The following is a 12,860-nucleotide window of genomic DNA, read 5'->3' as shown; positions in this document are numbered from 1 at the left end:
TTATTTATTTATTTGAACGAGAGAGATCACAAGTAGACACAGAGGCAGGCAGAGAGAGAGAGGGAAGCAGGCTCCCTGCTGAGCAGAGAGCCCGATGCAGAACTCGATCCCAGGACCCTGAGATCATGACCTGAGCCGAAGGCAGCGGCTTAACCCACTCAGCCACCCAGGCACCCAGAAGTATCACAATTTCAACTTCAAGTTGTGTTATAAAGCTGTAGTAATCAAAACAGTATGGTACTGGCACAAAATGAGATACATAGATCAATGGAACAGAATAGCCCACAAACAAACCCATACTTACGTGGTCAATTAATCTTCAAGAAAGGAGGCAAGAAATGCAATGAGAAAGACCATCTCTTCAACAAATGGTGTTGGATAAACTGGACATCAACATGCAAAAGAATGAAACTGGACCACTTTCTTATACCATACACAAAAATAAAGGCAAAATCGATGAAAGACTTAAATGTGATACCTGAAATCATAAAAATCCTAGATGAAAACATAGGCAGTAACCTCTTTGACATAAGCCCTAACAGTTTCTTTCTAGGTATGTCTCCTGGGACAAGGGAAACAAAAGCAAAAATAAATTGTTGTGACTATATCAAAACAAAAAGCTTTTGCACATCAAAGAAAAGCAAAAAAACTAAAAGGCAACTGACAGAATGGGAGAAGATATTGGCAAATAACATATCCAGTAGAGTATTAGTATCCAAAATATGTAAACAACTTATACAACTCAACATCAAAAAAAAAAAAAAAAAACATAACCCACAAATAATCTAATTTTAAAATAGGCAAAAGTCCCTTCCCTTTTGAGTCCTCGAAATCAAAAGAAAGCTATATTAGCCTTGTCTGAGAAGGTTCCCAATAACTGAGTCAAGTATCAGTTTTCAAATTTAAATTTAATCTTTGTTTAAGTAATCTCTGTACCTAATGTGGGGCTTGGACTGCTGATCCCCATCCTGAGATCAATAGTCTTATGTTCTGACTGAGCCAGACAGGCACCCCTCTAATTTAAATTTCAAGTAAGTAAACCTAAAACTGATCTATGGTAATGGCCACATTAGTCAGTAAAGTTACTAAAAAAACATTGAATTATACTCCTGAAATGGACATGTGTAGAATATACCTCAATAAAGTTGTTTTTTGAAACTGGAAGGAAAGGGGAGCCAGGGTGACTCAGTTGGTTAAGCCTCTGACTTCAGCTCAGGTCATAATTCCAGGGTTCTGGGACTGAGCCCCGGGATCAGGCTCTCTGCCTAATATGAGGCCTCTTCTTTCTCTGCTACTCACCCTGCTTGTGCTTTCTCTCTTTGTCAAATAAATAGTCTTAGAAAAAAAAAAAAAAGACATGAAAGGAAAAAACATTAAAAAATTTGGTCCGTTAGTCACATTAGCTATTTTCAGGTACCTAATAAACACATGTCAGTACAATTTTGAGCAGTATAGGTCTAGTCCATAAAACTTTTCCATGCTGTTAAAAAAATACTTCCTTAAATCTATTTCAATATACTTGCAACAAATGTATTTAATAGCCAAAATAGAAAACATGAAAAATTTAGTATCCTTAACATATCAGGGACTTGTAAAAGAAATATATAATGGGGGTATGGGAGAAACAGGCTTCCAGTTATGGAATGAATAAGTCACAGGAAAAGAAGGTACAGCATAGGGAAGGTAGTCAATGGAATTGTAATAGCCTTGCATGATGACAGATGGTAGCTAGACTTGTGAACAGAGCATAAGGTATAGAGATATTGAATCACTATATTGTACACTTGAAACTAATGTAACATTGTGTATCAGTATACTTAAAAAATGTTTATAAAAAAGGAAATATAAAATGATATTATTAAAGTTCAAGTCAAATGGCAAAGAAATGCAAATTAAAGGAACAGTGAATACATATTTTCACTTATGAAGTAGATTTTTTTTTTAAGATTTTATTTATTTATTTGTCAGAGAGAGAGAGAGAGAGAGAGCGAGTGAGCACAGGCAGACAGAGTGGCAGGCAGTCAGAGGGAGAAGCAGGCTCCCTGCCCAGCAAGGAGCCAGATGTGGGACTTGATCCCATGATGCTGGGATCATGACCTGAACTGAAGGCAGCTGCTTAACCAACTGAGCCATCCAGGTGTCCCATGAAGTAGATTTTTAAAATAAAATGTTTTTAATATTAGAGAAGAAGTGGATGCTGCAGATAGGCATGTTAACTGGTATGACCTTTCTGAATGTTAGTTGGACAGTTTGGAAATAAGTACAAAGACCTTAAAAATAGGCATTCCCTTTAACTTAGCAATTCTAATTTTAGTAGTTCATCTTAGAAAAATAATTATGATGAGAGCAAAGTTTTATCTATGAGAGTTTTTAATGTAATAAAGTTATAATGACAAAAAGTCAAAATGATTAAGTAAGTTATGTATTTATAGAAATATTAAGCAGCCTTTTAAAATCATATAGTAGATTACTTAATAGTTATAAATGTTCATTACATGTTGGGATTGAAAAATAATGACTTTTTTAAAATAAAAGATTATAAATGATCTAGAGTAATCAAACCTATAAAAACAAAGTAGAAAGGTGGTTGCCAAGGGCTAGTGGGGGAGGGAAATGGGGAGTTGTTGTTTATTTTTATTTTTATTTTTTAAAGACTTTATGTATTTATTTGACAGAGAGAGCATAAGTAGGCAGAAAGGCAGGTAGAGGGAGAGGGAGAAGCAGGCTCTGTGCTGAGCAGGGAGCCCAATGCGGGGCTCAGTTCCAGGACCCCAGGATCATGACCTGAGCCAAAGGCAGCTGCTTAACCCACTGAGCCACCCAGACACCCAGGAGTTGTTTAATGGGTAATGAGTTTCAGTTTTGCAAGATGGAAAAGTTCTGGAGATTGGTTATGCAACAGTGTGAATATATTGTTAAAAACAAAACAGGCCCTGGGCACCTGGGTGGCTCAGGGAGTTGAGGCCTCTGCCTTTGGCTCAGGTTGTGGTCTTGGGGTCCTGGGATCCAGCCCTGAGTCGGGCTCTCTGCTCGGCGGGGAGCCTGCTTCCCTCTCTCTCTGCCTGACTCTGCCTGCTTGTGATCTCCCTCTGTCGAATAAATAAATTTAAAAAAAAGAAAAAAGGCACAAAATGGAGCCATTATGCTAAGCCCCATGTCACCAAACTTGAGACTTGACTTAATTACAGTTTTGGCTTTCAATGAAATGCAATCTTAAAACAGTCAGGAATCTCCTAATTAGCACTACCTTGTTGATCTGCCTGGTAGACCCCTAATATCCCCAGTAGGAAAATGACCTTACAATAATCAACCAGCTTTTTTTTGTCTAGTATAACTTCCTTGTTCCTCTTTCTCCAGCTTATAAGTCTTTCACACAGCTTCTTGAAGCTCCCTTCTGTCTTTTAGGTGGGTTGCAGCCTGGGGTGTTTGGGCAGCTCAGTCAGTTATATGTCTGACTCTTGATCTCGCCTCAAGTTTTGATCTCAGGGTCAGGAATTCAAGCCCTACATTGGACTCCATGCTATGTGTGGAAGCTACTTAAAAAAAAAAAAAAAGTGCTCGCTTCGGCAGCACATATACTAAAATTGGAACGATACAGAGAAGATTAGCATGGCCCCTGCGCAAGGATGACATGCAAATTCGTGAAGCGTTCCATATTTTTTGAATCATGAGAGACTATGGACTCTGAAAAGCAATGTGAGGGGTTTGAAGTGGTGGTGGGGTGGGAGGTTGGGGTACCAGGTGGAGGGTATTATAGAGGGCACGGATTGCATGGAGCACTGGGTGTGGTGAAAAAATAATGAATACTGTTTTTCTGAAAATAAATAAATTAAAAAAAAAAAAAAGATTGGATGTGGCCTGATTTGTGACTTGTTGAAAAAAAGCCAGTAAGATCTTTAAAATATACCCAGTTAAGTATTGTTTTTAAATAATACTTAATACTACTGAACTGTACACTTAAAAATGGTTAAGATAGTAAATTTGGGGGCAGCTGGGTGGCTCAGTGGGTTAAGTCTCTGCCTTTGGCTCAGGCCATGATCCCAGGGTCCTGGGATTGAGCCCCACATCAGGCTCTCTGCTCAGCAGGGAGTCTGCTTCTCCCTCTCTCTCTCTGCCTGTTGCTCTGCCTACTTGTGATCTCTCTCTGTCAAATAAATAAATAAAATCTTTAAAAAAAAAGATACTAAATTTTATGTTACGTGTATTTTATTATAATTTGAATTTTTTAATATTAAACAAGATAAATAAATGATCCTGTCTTTAATTTTAATATTATTTTTTATTTATTTTAAATATTATGTATACTTTTATGCAAACCAAAATGATTCCAGTAGCTATCTCTATGTTAAATGATTATTAGTCCATCTCATTTTTTTCTTTTTATTTTTCTGTTCAAGTCTGCCATCAACATGTATTACTTTTCTAATCAGAAAAATGTTATTATAACTCCCAACACCTTTGTGGTGACTGAGATTCCTTTAACATGGAACAAGGCCTTACATTCCACATTTAGAAGTTCATTAAGCCAGGGTGCCTGGGTGGCTGAGTCAGTTAAGTGGCTGCCTTTGGTTCAGGTCATGACCTCAGGGTCCTGGACCATCAGGACTGCTTTAGGCTTCCTGCTCAGGGAGGAGTCTGCTGGTCCCTCTGCCCCTCATCCCCACCTTTCTTCCTTTCTTTCTTTCTTTCTTTCCTTCTTTTCTTTAAATAAGTGTCTTTTTTTTTTTTTAAGATTTTATTTATTTATTTGACAGACAGAGATCACAAGTAGGCAGAGAGGCTGGCAGAGAAAGAGGAGGAAGCAGGCTCCCTGCTGAGCAGAGAGCCTGATGCTGGGCTCCATCCCAGGACCCTGGGATCATGACCTGAGCCAAAGGCAGAAGCTTTAACCCACTGAGCCACCCAGGCGCCCCTACTCCCAACCTTTCTTAAATAAATAAAATCTTTTTTAAAAATAAAAAATGAAGTACATTTAAGCCTAGTGAAAAAAATATCAAATGGTTTAAATTTACTCTAAGATGTAATGAGGATATCAAGGAGAGAAGCGGCAGGTAACTGGTTGCCTGAAAGGGGCAGGACTAAATGTTTAAAAAATTAACAAAAATCAGGGGCACCTGGGTGGCTCAGTGGGTTAAAGCCTCTGCCTTCGGCTCGGGTCATGATCCCAGAGTCCTGAGATTGAGCCCAGCATCAGGCTCTCTGTTCAGCGGGGAACCTGCTTCCACTTCTCTCTCTGCCTGCCTCTCTGCCTACTTGTGCTCTCTGTCTGTCAAATAAATGGATAAAATCTTTAAAAAAAATTAACAAAAATCAGAGATACAGAAAAGATAGACAAGATCTCCGAACATATTTCAAACACTTCAAAATTTTGCCTAGCACTATCTCTGGTTAGATCATCCAGAAAAGGTGAGAAGACCTAAGATTTCTTGTGAAATAACTTGAGCAAGAAGCAATTTTAGACACAGAAAAGCCCTTTGTCACTTAAACCTGGGAAAATACTATATTGATTTTCTTATTTTCACTGGGAAATTTATGTGTTCTAGGTAATTTCTATACTTCCTATTTGTCTCCCTCATTTTTATTTTATTTTAATTATTTCATAGGATAGAGGGGAAGTCACCAGAGGCCCGTTACACATGTGTTCACCCTCTTGGGCATCTCTGCACTTGATGGCACTGACCAGAATGAGTTTCCCAGTGCACACACTGACTGTATATGATATTTGAGACCTTCTGTCACTTAATATATGGTATGAATGCAGTAACCACCCATGCAGAATTTTTAAGAACATCTAATTTTCAAATATAAAGTTGTGTTGCATAATTACAGTCCAATGTTTGGTTTGGAAACTATGGTCACTGTGCATTGGGAGATAGACATTCCTTTACTTTCTGGCACATGTGGCTTGAGCAGGCACTTTGATTCCACCAATGAAGTGGGGTTTGTTTTCTTCAGAAAGATCTCAGGGCTTCCACTGTTGTTGCCCTTTAGGAAGAGATTTAAAGATCATTTTCCCGGGGCGCCTGGGTGGCTCAGTGGGTTAACGCCTCTGCCTTTGGCTCAGGTCGTGGTCCCAGGGTCCTGGGATGGAGTCCTGCATCAGGCTCTCTGCTCTGCGGGGAGCCTGCTTCCTCCTCTCTCTCTGCCTGCCTCTCTGCCTACTTGTGATCTCTGTCAAATAAATAAATAAATAAATCTTTAAAAAAAAAAAAGATCATTTTCCCAATACCAACAAATTGTATTAATCTCAAATCAAATAAATGTTTTCAGCTTTGGTTTTAGTTGAGAAACAGGTTAAGGAATCTTGTAGCTGCACTTTCTTCAGCTATAATACACATAGAGAAAAAGCATAGCCTTCAAGCTCTGATCTACAAAGAGTTAATATCTTAAGAGCTAAACAGAACTGTATTAATTCCTCTCTTAATGAGTCAGGAAGACAAGAGGATTCTAGAGGACCAGAGGACACCAGAACAGTCAGAAAAGAATTAGAGTGAGATCTCTGGAGGAAGCAAGAACTGTAAGTTTATATGTAACACACATAGTCCCTTCTTTCTTTCCCCTGGTTGTTTTTGGGGAGAGTGAAATAAGTTTATTTATTTTGTATTGTATTGCCTGCCTCCCTGGCATACAGGTACCACATCACTAGGTCTTCTTTAATCCTGTCACCCTCTTGACTCCATTCCATATTTCACTAGTTCGCAAGTCTTTTCATGCTCCTTCCTCAGTGTCTGTGATCCATCCCACTTCTCCATCTCCCGTCACCATCCTTCCTAGTTCAAGGCCACTTGCCTGAACCATAGTAATATCCTTACATTCCTCCTTTCTGCCAGTCTCTCTAACTGACTAATGCCAGATCAATCTTTGTAAAGCTCTCCTGCAGCTCTGACTCTATTGCTTTTGTGCTCAAAATTTGTAATCACTGTCAATTATCTGAAGAATGAATAAAACTCCTCTGACATATATGCAAGGTCTTGCAAAATATGTCTCCTTTCACTTAAATTCCCACAGCTTGCTTTCTCTTATCAGCATGCCTACCTGCTACTGTCTGAGACCACCCTGCTCCTTGCACACCCCTGACTCCATTTAAACAGCCTTCCCTGTGGAACACTCTATCTCCACCTGCCACAATCCCTGCCAGACTCCAGCAGTGCCCCCTCCATTAAGCTTTATGGTCCTTCAAGTGAATGTGAGTCTTCCTTGACACTCTTATTTTGCTTTGTTCTTCTCTGATTGACTCTTAGTATATTTACCTTATGGTAAAGGATGTGCTCTTCTCATTTCCCCTCTTAATTATTCACCGCCTAAGAGCAAGGGTTCTATTTTTCTTCCTGTAGCAACTACACAAAATGAGTACACAGTAATACTTGTCAAATTTAGTAAGATCCAAATTCCAGGAATTCTGTCATCTTTTCTGAGCATTCATACAACTGATGCTGCAATTACAGAGCCTGCACTTTTTTCCAAAGTCTTCCTTTATCTCTGCTCCAAGTTTCTTTCTCAATACTTACATCTCATTTGCTTCTATCCTCTTACATAAGACTGGCTCCTCCTGGGTTCTCTTGGTCACTGTAAAAATATTCTTTAAAGGTCTCTTCATAATTTGTCCCTTCCTGCTCCCAGACCTTTAACTCAGTAGCCTCACTGCAGCCCCCCTTTCAGGGACTTGACTCTTTTGGGGGCCTGCTAAAGGTAAGTCCTTATACAGTGGGAAGACTTGAATTCTAGTCCATATTCAGTGGGAAATAGTTAAAACCCTATTTCTATATTTTGCCACACAGGTGTACTTAATCCATTAATTTTTAAAAGAGGGGAATATTTTTGCAGCATCATTTCCTGTGCACTACTGAAATGCTACTGGCATTCCTTTGAGCAGATTTTCCACTTGATTTTTGAAATTTTCTTATTCCTCCTCTCTGCTGCTCTAGTCAGTGACACCACTATGGCTCTCACTTCACTGTGTTCTTAGATATAGAGGGGAGTTAATATAAAACTATAAAAGTATTAAAAGAAATTCCAGAAAGAAAAACAATTTCTTCTACAATCTGATGTCATAGTAATGCATCTGCTGAAAAATTATTATACATCTGCAGGTACCAGGCACTGTGTTAAGCACTCTGTGTACAAAGATGTCCTCAAAAGAGTTTATGGACTAGTGAGGAGGCACATGATGTATAAACACTATAGAGAACTGACTCATATTCACCAACACACAAGAAAAATCATATATAATATAATATAACTCAGTACCTTATACATAAAAATATAATGTAGACTTATCAGTTGGCCAGACACTAGTTCAGTGGACACGATAAATATAACATTTGCCTAATTTGGAGCCTGTACTAAATCCCCACCATCGTGCTTAGCTTTTTTTTTTTTTTTTTTTAAGATTTTATTTATTTATTTGATAGAGAGAGATACAGTGAGAGAGGGGGAACACAAGCAGGGGTAGTGGGAGAGGAAGAAGCATGCTTCCTACCGAGCAGGGATCCTGATGCGGGGCTCAATCCCAGGACCCTGGGATCATGACCTGAGCCAAAGGCAGACACCTAACAACTGAGCCACCCAGGCATCCCCATGCTTAGCTTTTTATAGGCATTATCTTAATTGATACTCATCATAACCATATGAAGTTAGCATTTCATCCCTATTTTATAGATAAAGAAGCTAAGGAAAGTGGTTAAGTAACTTGTCCATGGTCACACATGAGAAAAATGTGAATCCGTGTCTTTCTTATTCTTAGACTCTTGATTATAGCCATGATTTACAGTTCATTCTCCCCAAATTTAATCAGAGGTAGAGGAGCTCGCTGTATAATTTTAATTGCTGGTGTCATCAAGCTGACTTTATGCACCTATCACTATTTTTTTAAAGATTTTATTTATTTATTTGACAGACAGAGATCACAAGTAGGCAGAGAGGCAGGCAGAGAGAGAGAGAGAGAGAGAGGAAGCAGGTTCCCCACTGAGCAGAGAGCCCGATGCAGGGCTCAATCCCAGGACCCTGAGATCATGACCTCAGCTGAAGGCAGAGGCTTAACCCACTGAGCTACCCAGGCACCCTGCACCTATCACTATTAAAGGGTTATTTTTTGTTCTCCCTCACGCTACCTTTGCCCCAGTGCACCACAATTCTGAATATCACTTCAAGGGAATTCTTTTAGTCTTTCATTCCATTGAGTTCAAAACAATTGATAAGCCCTCCTTACTTACATCTACTCTCCAGTCCTTTTCCCAGAGAGATTAAATCTGGCCACTTTGTTGGATTTGGATGTTCCTTTAATCATGCCTCCACTACTGTCTCTCCTGGGTTTTCTTTTCTGGTATTCTAAACCTTCCTGTCTTTAGTGGAGGTTTTTTTTTTTACTTCTGTTTTAGTACTTTTCAGTTGCTCCACAGTACCACACAGCTTTGATGGTGTATTTTGGAATGGTGGGCTCAGACAGTAAGGAACTACAGGATCTGTTCTGCTATAGTTCAGTTTTTACAAATGGCTTCAGGTCCCGAGGACAAGGCCTGTAATGCAATCATCTCTCCTTTTCCTTCATGTTACTTCTCTAAGATAGGAGGCTGGGAAGATCGGATAATTTAGCAAACTTGCAAAAGCTACCTTAAATGTGAGATTTACTTTAAGACAAAATGGTTTCCTTGATTGCTTTCATTCTGTTCTATCTAGCCTTACAGCTTTTTTTTTTTTAAAAGATTATATTTATTTGACAGAGAGAGGGATTACAAGCAGAGGGAGTGGGAGAGGGAGAAGCAGTCTCCCTCGCAAGGGGGGAGCCCAGTGTGGGACTCAATCCCTGGACCCTAGGATCACAACCTGAGCCAAAGGCAGACGCTTAACAACTGAGCCACCCAGGCACACCTAGCCTCAGGACTTCTGTCTAACATGTGAAAAGATATCCACTTTTAGGTGATTATTTAGTTTCTTTATTTTTTTATTTTATTTTTTAAAATTTCTTTTTATTTATTTGACAGATCACAAGTAGGCAGAGAGGCAGGCAGAGAGAGAAAGAGGGAAGCAGGCTCACCACTGAGCAGAGAGCCTGACTCAGGGCTCGATCCCAAGACTCTGAGGTCATGACCCAAGCTGAAGGCAGAGGCTTTAACCCACTGAGCCACCCAGGCACCCCTATTTAGTTTCTTTAAAATAGGTATGCTGGGTACCTGCATGGCTCAGATGGTTAAACATCTGGCTTCAGCTCAAGTCATGATCTCTAGGCCCTGAGATTGAGGCCCACATTGGGCTCTTGGCTCAGGGGGAAGTCCCTCTTCCTCTACTTCTGCCCCTGCTCATGCTCACTCTCTGTATCTCTCTGTCTCAAATGAATAAATAAAATATGAGGAAGTGGTGATGCAACATGGAGGCTTAAGTGGGTAGAAGAATAAATGAAACAAGATGGGATTGGGAGGGAGACAAACCATAAGTGACTCTTAATCTCACAAAACAAACTGAGGGTTGCGGGGGGGAGGGGGTTTGGGAGAAGGGGGTGGGATTATGGACATTGGGGAGGGTATGTGATTTGGTGAGTGCTGTGAAGTGTGTAAACCTGGTGATTCACAGACCTGTACCCCTGGGGATAAAAATATATGTTTATAAAAAATAAAAAATTAAAAAAAAATAAAAATAAAAAAAAATATTTTTAAAAAATAAAATAGGTGTGCTATAAAAATCCATATAGGTCCATTTAAAATTATATCATTGGAAAGATGTTCTCCGCTTATTATGTTTTTTAAAAATGAAACATTATAGAATGGAATATGAATGGTCCAACTGAAGTTAAAATGTCTGGAAAGTAGATCAGCAAATGGTAATATTCTTTTCCAGCGATAGAATTTCTCTATTACATTTCTCTATTTGTTCAAAGTAAGCTTGTAAATAAGCTTCTTCAGTTGACAAGTCAAGCTAACTTCTGCATAAAGGGGGTATTTGTTATACAGTACATAGTACTTTCCTATAGAACCTAAGAACAGGAACAGAGACAGGCCTCGAAAAAGACTAGAATCATGGACAGGAAGCTTCAGGACTTCTCGACTCATCTCAGCCACTCAGTGTCATTCTCTCTTGATTTGTTGATTCATTCATCTATTTATTTACTCAACATATGTCTATTAGGAGCCTTCTATGTTCCAAGAACTGTTTGCACACTGGTAAATAGAGGTAAACAAAATTAACCAATTTTCTGCCTTCAAAGTTGTTCTATTTTAGTGGGAGAAGACAGACAATAAACAAATACAAATAAAAATATAGTGTTACAAGGGAAATAAACAGGGCAACATGACAGAGTGTAACTGAGGAAGTGCTCACTTTAGTTATGAAGGTCAAACAAAGTCCTCTTGGCAAATGAAAAGATGCTGAGAGACTGAAGGATGCAATGGAAATAGCCATGTAAAGAACAAGAGAAAGAGCATTCTTGTAAAAGGGCAAGGAAATTAATGCTTGGGGGAGCATATAGGAAGCTGGTGTACATGAGTATAGTTTGCTAGAAGAAGAGATGTTCAAGGTGTGGATCTGAGAAATAAGATGGAGGTCAGATCATGGAGAGCTTTGTCAGCCATGGTAAGGAGTTTGGATGTGATTTGATTTGATTATTTATTTCTTTACTGAGAGAACACATGAGCAGTGTGGGAGGGGCAGAAGGAGAGAGAGAGAGAGAATCTTTTTTTTTTTTTTTTAAGATTTTATTTGACAGAGAGAGATCATAGTAAACAGAGAGGCAGGCAGAGAGAGAGGAAGGGAAGCAGGCTCCCCGGTGAGCAGAGAGCCCAATTCGGGACTTGATCCCAGGACCCTGAGATCATGACCTGAACTGAAGGCAGCAGCTTAATCCACTGAGCCACCCAGGCGCCCCAGGAGAGAGAATCTTAAGCAGACTTCATACCCACCTTGGAGACTGACATGGGACTTGATCTCACGACACTGAGATCATGACCTGAGCCAAAATCAAGAGTCAGATGCTTCACTGACTGATCCACCCAGGCACCCTAGATTTTATTTTATTGTTTTTTTTAAGATTTTATTTATTTATTTGACAGAGAGAGAAAGAGCACAAGTAGGCAGAGAGGCAGGCAGAGAGAGGGGGAAGCAGGCTCCTTAATGAGCAGAGAGCCTGATGCGGGGCTCGATCCCAGAACCTTGAGACCATGACCCGAGCTGAAGGCAGAGGCTTTAACCCACTGAGCCACCCAGGCGCCCCCAGGTTTTATTTTAAATGTAAAGGAAAGCCATTAGGGAATTTTAGGCAGGAAATGCTATGACCTGGGTTGTCTTACAAAGGTTACTCTGAATGTTTCAGGGACAGTTGATGGAAGAAGGAGAGGAAAATAGGGAGAGCATTAGGAAAACAAACATAGCCCCGGAAGGACTAATAAGAAGTTGCTACGGGGGTGCCTGGGTAGCTCAGATGGTTAAGCGTCTGCCTTCAGCTTGGGTCATGATCTTCAGGTCCTGGGATTAAGGATTAAGGAGCCGAATGTGGGCTCCCGGCTCAGCAGAGAGTCTGCTTCTCCCTCACCCTCTGCCTCTCCTACTGCTTGTGCTCTCTGTCTCTCTCTCTTTCTCAAATAAATAAATAAATCTTTAAAAAAAAGGTTGCTATGGCTAATGTCAAAAAGTTTGCTGCCTGTGTTCTCTTCTAGGATTTTAATGGTTTCCTGTCTCACATTTAGGTTTTTATCCATTTTGACTTTTTTTTTTTAAGATTTTATTTATTTATTTGACAGAGAAAGATCACAAGTAGGCAGAGAAGCAGGCAGAGAAGCAGGCAGAGAGGCAGGCAGAGAGGCAGGCAGAGAGGCAGGCAGAGAGAGAGGAGGAAGCAGGCTCCCTGCTGACCAGAGAGCCGGATGCAGGACTCA

At 39.9% G+C, this 12,860-nt stretch overlaps 1 non-coding gene across 1 annotated transcript; it reads left to right on the top strand.

Annotated features, from left to right (window-relative positions):
* The first annotated feature begins 3,554 nt into the window (after window positions 1-3,554).
* Window positions 3,555-3,661, top strand: LOC132000393 (U6 spliceosomal RNA). The gene has a single exon (XR_009399268.1). It is a non-coding gene; the product is annotated as a U6 spliceosomal RNA (small nuclear RNA).
* The last annotated feature ends 9,199 nt before the right edge of the window (window positions 3,662-12,860 follow it).

Source organism: Mustela nigripes, chromosome 13 (genome assembly GCF_022355385.1).
Source record: "Mustela nigripes isolate SB6536 chromosome 13, MUSNIG.SB6536, whole genome shotgun sequence".
In the NCBI taxonomy this organism is placed as follows: Eukaryota; Metazoa; Chordata; class Mammalia; order Carnivora; family Mustelidae; genus Mustela; species Mustela nigripes.
The sequence above is the reverse complement of the archived record's forward strand: the minus strand, read 5'-3'. Positions and strand labels throughout refer to the sequence as shown.